Consider the following 8340-nt stretch of genomic DNA (forward strand, 5'->3'; position numbering starts at 1 on the left):
AGACTTTTCAAGGATCCGCGGATACCCTGTTTCAGACGCACTCTACAATGAGGAGTGGTTTGCTCTTCATCTGCAACTGAGAAGCCATACCACTTGCTCTTTCCCCGTTTCTCAACAAAATTCTCACTGCCTCTTGCCAATGGCGACGCCATGTCATTTTAGCTCTCAGGAGGTTACTGCGGAAGCATGGATGCGCACAGCATGGAGACACGCGAGAGAGCCGTACCGTAATTGCCATAGTTAAAGGGAAAATCGATTTTAAGATTTTCTTTTTTTATCATCAGCCTAACTAAAAAATCTGATTTCAATTTAAAAATCGATTTATCGTGCAGCCCTAAGTTAGACTAACATGTTCACATGTATTTCAAAAGTCCAGTGTTTTCCTTTTCTGTTGTTATAGCACCACCCAGTTGCCAATTAGAGTTAAATTTCTCCAGTCACCTCGAGGCATCCTGTTCTACATATCTACCAAGTTCAGTAAAAATCAATATGGCGGTTCGGCCTAGATAAGAAATTAGATCTCTATTGCCCCCATTTTGTTTGATCGGGTCAATAATGGAGGGGTCCCCTCAGATTATGTGTGGCCATATGCCTACAAAGTTGCGTGGTGATCGGTGAAACCCTTGAGATGTTATACACCTTTATGTGATGAGCCACGCCCTCCACAATATTCATTGCCTCAAAGAAGCTCAGTTTTAGTAAGTTTTCCAACTTTTGCCAAGAAGGAACTTTAGATATTGGTCCCTAGATTATGTTCACTGAGTTTAATGCAGATCGGTCAAACTTCCTAGGAAGAGATCGATTTTAAGTGTTTTTCAAAAAATTCAAAATAGGTTCTTTAGGCAAATTTGCATGAAGAGAGGCATCTCTGTGCAAAGTTTCATGTCTCTTCGACATACGGGGCATGAGATATGCCCATTCAAAGTTTGCAATTTCAATCGGTTGCTATAGCGCCCCCCTTTGGCCAATTGATGTAATATTGCTTTATCTGCATCCTCCCAAGACCCTCTACTACCAAAACGTGGAACAGACACACAGACACACCCACAGACAGAGTTTTCCTCATTAAGTAGTAAGATTAATCGAGCAGCCTTAGTATCTGGTACATTTTTTGGTACCACCTTAGTTGGTGTCCCAAGCAAGCTGAGCCGATACTAGAGGGACATCCTGCACAAACCCACCATTTTTAAATAGCCAAGCTACCACCAGTAGCAACTACGATTTTCTGATTAACTCACCCCAGATATTAAAAATGCCAGCCTGCAACACTCCAACATACACTACACTGTACAATTTACAAAGTGCACATGTTCCTCTGTGTGGTTGCTGATAAAAGGATTTAGCAAGTGTCATGTTAAAATTCAGTTAATGTGGCGTTGCAATGGCTATCAGCTGAGAATCTCACCTCCACTGAGGGGGGTGCTATCTGCAGTGAAAAACGAAATGGAGAAAAGTACTGGTATTGAAAGTGAGATAAGTCGAGTCAAGCTGAACCCTGCAGTGGAAATACACCCATGCAGAAATTCAATCAACATTAGGACAATGGAACAACTATCATGTCAGCGGTCTTTGGGGAGGGTTGATGGGGTACCCAGCAAAATAAAACTCTGTTTAGTTCAAAATGACTTAAATGTATTTGTTGCCCCGTTGAAAGTGAAACAAGAACATGATGAGACCATAAAAAAAAGTCTTTTCTCGCAGGGTTACCTTTCCCCATTGTTATGTTACCATCTACGGTGAAACGCCCCTGGCGAAAAATAGGCTGTTGCAAGCCAAAATGTGAGGCATTCAAGGAATAAAGAAGCACACCGTTAAGGCTACCTTTGAGTTGAGACACCACATTGGTCAGGTAGTTCTTCAGTTTGGGATCAGTGGTAAGTTGAAGGCTCATGTCATAGTGGGTGACTCTGGTGAATGTCTCTGGAGGATAGATGCCCCGCTGGTACAGGATGCTGTTAATACCAAATGCTGTGGTGGAGAGAGTGAATCATATGGCTCAGACAAGATGAAAACTCAGTATGCAGAAAACAGCTCCAAATTAAACAGGATTCAAAAAGGAGATACAGAAAAAACGACACAATCAAATTACACATTAAACCAAAACATACCACATCTGGTGACACTATGCTCATTACCTATCAAAGTATAACCGAGAAGCACAACCCCAGTTTCAAAAAAGTTGGGATGCAGTGTTTTTTTTTTGTTTTTTTGTTTTTTTTTTACCTATATTCAACTGTATACAGTACAACAACAAGATATTTAATGTTCAAACTCATAACTTTTTGTAAATGTACTCTCATTCTGAATTTGATGCCTGCAACATCTTCCAAAAAAGTTGAAACAGGAGCATGTTTACCACTGTGTGACATCACCTTTTCTTTTAACAACACTTGGTAAATGTTTGGGAACTGAGAACACAAACTGTTGAAGTTTTGAAAATGAAATTCTTTCCCATTCTTGCTTAAAATACGACTTCAGCGTTTCAACAGTCCAGGGTCGCTGCTGTTTTATTTTTCGCTTCATAATGTATGTAACCATACATGTTCCAAGGGAGGCAGGTCTGGACTGTAGACAGGTAACTCTAGTGCCTGCACTCTTTTACTACGAAGCCACGCTGTGGGAACACGTGCAGAATGTGTCACATTGTCTTGCTGGAATAAGCATGGGCGTCCCTGAAAGAGACGTCGTCTGGATGGCAGCATATGTTGCTCCAAAACCTTTATGTACGATTCAGCATTCATGGTGCCCTCACAAGTGACAATTACCCCTGACTAGGGCTGGGCAGTATTCGCGGTGACGGTAACATACCGCAGTAAACATGAGCCACTGTACTGCTTTTGTGGTAATGGTCATACTGCAGTACTCTGGCTACAGGGGCAGAACGGGGCCCGGCAGCCGGCTGGTCCTGCCTGCCTGCCTGCCTCATGCGCCTCCCTCGCTACGGGATGGAGGTGACCTGGCCGACCGTACCAAAACCCAGGCCGGTGGGAGAAGGGGGCTCCCGGGCCCCCCCGCCACCTTCATCTGTCTTAAACACTGAAAATAAAACAAGAGTAAATAAAACTAAAGAGGGAGACATTTTTCTATTTCATTTTTGCAGGCTTTAAACCCTGTGTGGGTGTGGACCCTGGGAGTCATAGGGGTCACATGTGAGCTCTTAGTTTCAGAGTTGTTAAGGTCACGATGTGAGTCGTTAGTTCTTTTGCTGTCCCTCTCCCCTCTCAGGGAGACTAAACACTGAAAGTACAATAAATAAATAAAAGTCAAAGAGAGAGGAATCTTTCTATTTCATTTTATTTATTTATTCATTCATTCATTTATTTTTTTTTAATTAGTTTTCTCTTCACTGAAAATAAAACATGAAAAAAATTAAATAAAAGTCTGAGAGAGAGAGAGAGATATCTTTCTAATTAATTTTATTTATCCATCCATCTATTTATTTATTTTTTTAATTATCATTTTTCTCCCCCTCCACTCTCTGGAAGTGGCTGACCTCCCGCCGCCCTCTCCCGTGTTAAACACTGATAATAAAGCATGGGGGGGAAAAAAGAAAAGTAAAAGTCTAGAGAGAGAAATCTTTCCATTTTATTTTATTTTATTTATTCATTTATTTTTATTCATTTATTTTATTTTTATTTCCCCAGGCCCAACGTTTATACATATTGTATATATAACGTTTTATACACAATAATAGATGGATTAGCAACCGTTTTACTTCTGACAATAAATAGTTTCCATCCTAGACTTGTATGGTTTTTTAAATTGTTTTATTTAAGGTCTAAAAAAAAGAGAGAAGACGATACCTCGATATCATACCGTCACCGCATCCCCCCAAAATAATACCAATGGCAATACCAATACCGCCCAGCCCTTCCCCTAACTGTCACNTATATATATATATATATATATACACACATGATACATACCTACATAAATACATGCACGGTGCCAGATTTTCTGTTATCTCGTATACTGTGTCCTCTTTGACAGTGTTGGTGAATTTAGCTTTGCGATTAAAAAATAATGTAGCGTTGTACTTCTGCTATATGTCTGCTTTTCAATTAGTATTGTAAACACATTACACGACTGTTGCCTATAAACTGAGTATGTACTAATCCTACTCCTGTTTACTAACAAAGGATCAGGTTAAGTATAACGTTAGTTTCTCCCGTCTGTCTTCTGGTGACTTCGGCATAACGTTATATAACACAACAAACCGCACCTAACATAATACACCTGTCAACTGAATTCCTTTTCTTGTATAGTTTCTACGTTTACTTGTATTCTTATTTTAGTGTCGTTACGTTTATCTTTCCCAGTACAGTCCACGAAGGGCGGCATGTAACGTTACACTTCACTGTGAACACGTTTTAGCCTTTAATTTAAAAATGTTGACAAAATTAGAAGAGTTTGGTTGGCCGTGTGTTCAGATGCAGAGTGGAGTTTAAGCTCCAAAACCAGTTTTCAGATATTTTAACGGACTGCCATGCTAAGTGTAACGTTACTAAACTCCATACTACACAGGCCCAGCAACGTTAGCACATTAGCATTGTACGTTATGTGTGCGTGTCGAAGGCGCTCGAACCAGCTAAAAAACACAAATAGGCTACAATAAATAAAAGTACTTACAGAAGAACTCGGCCACTAGCTCTGCGCTTCCTTTGAGAGTAATTCCCTTCAACGTGCTGGTCATTTTCAAACGCTTTTGGTTGAATTCTTAACAATGAACTCTTGATATGTTTTTTCTGTCTGGGTTTCAGCTACCCGCCGTTCAGTTTGAAATTTGTCACGCGCTTGCGTGAAGGATTACGGCGCACTGTTGATGACGTGTCACATGACGCTTACATTATTTTTACACTAGAGGGCAGTGTGTGATAACTCAACTATCTTGCCTCATTCATTTTCAATATTTCATTATTTCCTTGGATGTAAATTTAGGGTAAAATGTCGCAGCAGCATGGGGAACAACAGGATTTCCCCTGACCTAAAACTCATGCAGTCAATGACTCATTTGGTACTCAACACCACATTTTACATAGACATTTTCAACTGTATGAGCTGTCAAATTAGTGAACTGTATTAGTCTTAGTCACATAGGCTACTATCACCTCAGAAAAAGGGATTCAATATTCATATAGCCTAACTGAGCAAGTGTCCAGTAACAGAACCTTATTCAAATGTGGCATGCAAATACTATCTTATAACTTTATAACATGAACATGGTAACAAGATAAAACATAGGTGCATTAAATGTGTATGAAGTAAATAAAAAAATAAATTAAATCAAATTTGAAAATATATTAATTAAAAAAAAATGAAACTGAGTGTAGGCACAGGACCTCCTTAACCCCTTCTATCTCCCTGTCCTAAAAGTATTAACTCATACTCAAAATAGGATATTGTAAAAGAATGGGTTACAACCCAGGAACTGTAATTTGTGCAAGGTGTGATATGATACATATTGTAGGTTGGAACTGTTGTTCCTTTCCATGAAATTAATGGTAGTTTTTTGCCATAATGATGCGGTAGGAGAGGAATCTTTGTTGGGCAGTGGAGAGTTGTCTTAATGCTTCAGATACACAGAGAATGAGCAACATTGGTTCTGGTTCTAGTGAAATATTAATAATTCATGAGATGCCACCTTAGGGCACAAGACAAAGCTTTGAGAAAGGGTTGCGTCTGAGATATGACATTTATCATAAATTAGTTTATTAGTTTACTTTATTAGTTTTCATGTGTAATCTCTAATTTGCAAGTGTCTGAAAAATTAAATCCTTGGGAGACTGAATTTCTTTTGAAGTTGTGCAAAGGTGGCAAATGTACCTTCTACATATAGATCTTAAACACTATCTATTCCTAAGTCACTCCATGTACAGAAGGTTGTATCTAGAATAGATGGGATAAAAGTGTTTTTTTTGCAATGGGAAGAGTGAAAGAAATACGCTTAAGACTGAAGTGGGATTTGATTTGCTTCTATATTAAGTTGGTTAAAAAAACAACACACATTTAGCATAATGAACCAAAGAATAATGACCAAGCTGATTCATATAAATCAATTTTGCCTGACCTTCTCAATTGCCTTAGCCAGAGCTCTCATGTTATTTACCATGGCCCTATTTGACCAGGCAATAGAGAGTTCCAGAGATATAATGTCATACAGTAGGATAACCCATTGAGTAATAAGGAGTGTATGTGGGGGTTTCCACCTCTGTAATAGCATTTTCTTTGCAGCTGTCAAGCCTAAAAGCAACAGTCTTCTCTGAGAACATTTAAGAGATAATGAAGAATCACCTTTTAGGAGTAAAACTGTCAAAGTACAGGGTTTGTTGATTCCAATCATACATCCCACCAGAAGAGCCACTTGAGACCAGAAAACTCCACCTCTGTGCATTGCCACATTGTATGCAAATAGGTTCCTATACCTTTGTTATTGCATAAGGGGCACACAGATGTGAAGCAAAGCTGAAGTTGACCGTGTAGGAAAGTAATCAGTTTTCCACCTAAACAGAGGCGTTTATTTTGAAATACTGGCATCTAAGTGTGTGCCACAGCATGTCTCAGTTACCTAGTTTCCCCACTTGCTGTGCTCATTGTGGAGCCAAGGTATGTTCACATCTTGAAGAAGACAACTTTTGAGGGGACGGAGAATAAATGACAGATAGTGAAATTTGGGACATGTGGAAACCTGCAATAAATACCCTGATATTTTTTGATTAATATACAGTATAATGAAGGCTTTATTTCATTACACCAGAGTTTCTATTCTAACATTATAAGTGGAAACAGTCATCTTAAAACCAGAACAAGTAATCCAAATTGTCTGCATGGTGAGACAGAGACACACTATTGGATATTGGAAGAGCTCAGAAAAGAGAAAAGCCCTAGAATCTCGGGTTTTTTTCATTTATTCCATGTTTTTATTTTCACATGTATGTATTAATTTGTATATTTATTTCTGCATAAACGTTGTATGCACATTTAATGATTTAATTTATTTTCACATGTATTTCTTTACTTATATCTTTATCTATTTCCATTTTTATTTATCTATATATAAAAATGGAGTAGCGCTAATCCTACAGCTGGTGGTTGATCCATGATAGTTTGGGCTGAAAATGTACAGGACAGGTGTGTTCCACTTAAATCCCCTGCTTCTCCTCCACCCACTTTCCCTCCAACTCCAGACCATGTCTGGAAACCCCAGTCTATGAGCCAGTGGGAAGAGAGTAAGGACATTCTCTTATTAGGTATAATCGTACTGTACAGTGCCCAATTATGATTACCCCCTCTCTCCCCTTTCCTGCCAGCACCTACCATTTTCTCAAACTACTTTACATGAAACTATGTCCTCCACAGTATGACGCATGCACAGACGGCTGTGTTCAAATATGACAGCAGCACCAGTTTGGAAAATAGTAGGGCTGCCCCTAACTAAGAATTCTAGTCCTAGTCGACCAATAGTCATCATTTAGGGGCATTAGTCCACTAGTTGCCTGCATGTTTTGATTAAATTATTTAATTATTTATTTTGGGCAGAGTAACACAATGGTTTGAGCTCAAGGTCTGAGAAAGAATAGGATAAGTAACATTGTTAACACTGTGCTACATTACAGAGAAATACAAAACCGTACAAATGAACCTTCATTAATGTAGGCCTATATTTTATCTACAAGTGCACAGCAAAGCAGCAATGATTGTGCAAAGTAGCTAATGGTCATGCAGCTACTTACATGTTTCAGATGATATGTCATGTTTGTAGTGGATGACTGATAGGTAAATGTTTGCTTGCAGAGTTTACATATCACCTTGGGTTCATCCTTTACCTTCTCAAAATGATCCCACGCTTTGGATTTCCTGCCCGACATGTTATTAACTAGCCTGTGTAATAACTGCAGCCCTGTAAATTAGGGGCTGTACACATGCTGCGTCTTTATCAGCCTGGAAAACACAAGGTCGAGCTCTATGTGCTACTCCTCTGCCTTTTTTGTGCCAGCTTTCAAGAGCGCGGTGGCAGGTTGCATCTGGGGTTGCTAAGCAACCTTAACAACCATCATATAGCCTATTTACCTGAAATCCTGAGTGCAGAGATTATGTGTGTAGGCATATCAGCTGTGTGATTTTCTCCATGATAATAATTTATTTGAGGAATTTCAGTCAGGATTTAGAGTGCATCATAGCACTGAGACAGCACTAGTTAAAATTACAAATGACCTTCTGATTGCTTCAGACAAAGGACTTGTCTCTGTACTTGTTTTATTAGATCTTAGTGCGGCGTTTGACACAATTGACCATCAAATTCTACTGCAGAGACTGGATCACTTAATTGGCCTAAAAGGTTCT

Source organism: Epinephelus moara, chromosome 17 (assembly GCF_006386435.1).
Source record: "Epinephelus moara isolate mb chromosome 17, YSFRI_EMoa_1.0, whole genome shotgun sequence".
Lineage (NCBI taxonomy): Eukaryota > Metazoa > Chordata > Actinopteri > Perciformes > Serranidae > Epinephelus > Epinephelus moara.